Raw genomic sequence first — 664 nt, forward strand, 5'->3', positions numbered from 1 at the left:
AAAGTCCTGCGTGACAACATCCAGGGCATCACGAAACCCGCTATCAGAAGATTGGCTCGTCGTGGCGGCGTGAAACGTATTTCCGGTTTGATCTACGAAGAAACTCGCGGAGTCCTGAAAGTGTTCTTGGAAAATGTCATCCGAGATGCCGTCACCTACACGGAACACGCCAAACGTAAAACCGTGACAGCGATGGACGTCGTCTACGCTTTGAAACGTCAAGGACGCACCCTCTACGGTTTCGGAGGTTAATTTCCTGGCGCTCTTCACCGTTCGAGAAAACCAGAATAAAATACGAAATACAAAATCGGTTCTTTTCAGAACCACAAAATAAAAATAAGAGGAAAAAAAAGAAACATGATGTTCTTTCGAGAAACAACGGACAATTATTACTAACTGACTACCTGATAAATGTACCAAGATCGTAAACACCCCTTGCTTTCCTTTTGGCATTGCAGTCGTAAATGATAATAATACAAAAAGAAAAGATGCATCGGTCATTTTACGAAAAAAAAAAGCTATAGTGGCCCTGAGAAGGGCCGATATTTTGAGTTTTCGCCACGGAGATGGATCGATCGTTCGTTTAAGGTTTCTTCTCGGTTTTTTTGGGTAAAAGTACGGCCTGAATGTTGGGTAAGACACCGCCTTGGGCGATCGTAACTCC

Source organism: Tenebrio molitor, unplaced genomic scaffold (assembly GCF_963966145.1).
Source record: "Tenebrio molitor unplaced genomic scaffold, icTenMoli1.1 SCAFFOLD_163, whole genome shotgun sequence".
NCBI classification, from domain to species: Eukaryota; Metazoa; Arthropoda; class Insecta; order Coleoptera; family Tenebrionidae; genus Tenebrio; species Tenebrio molitor.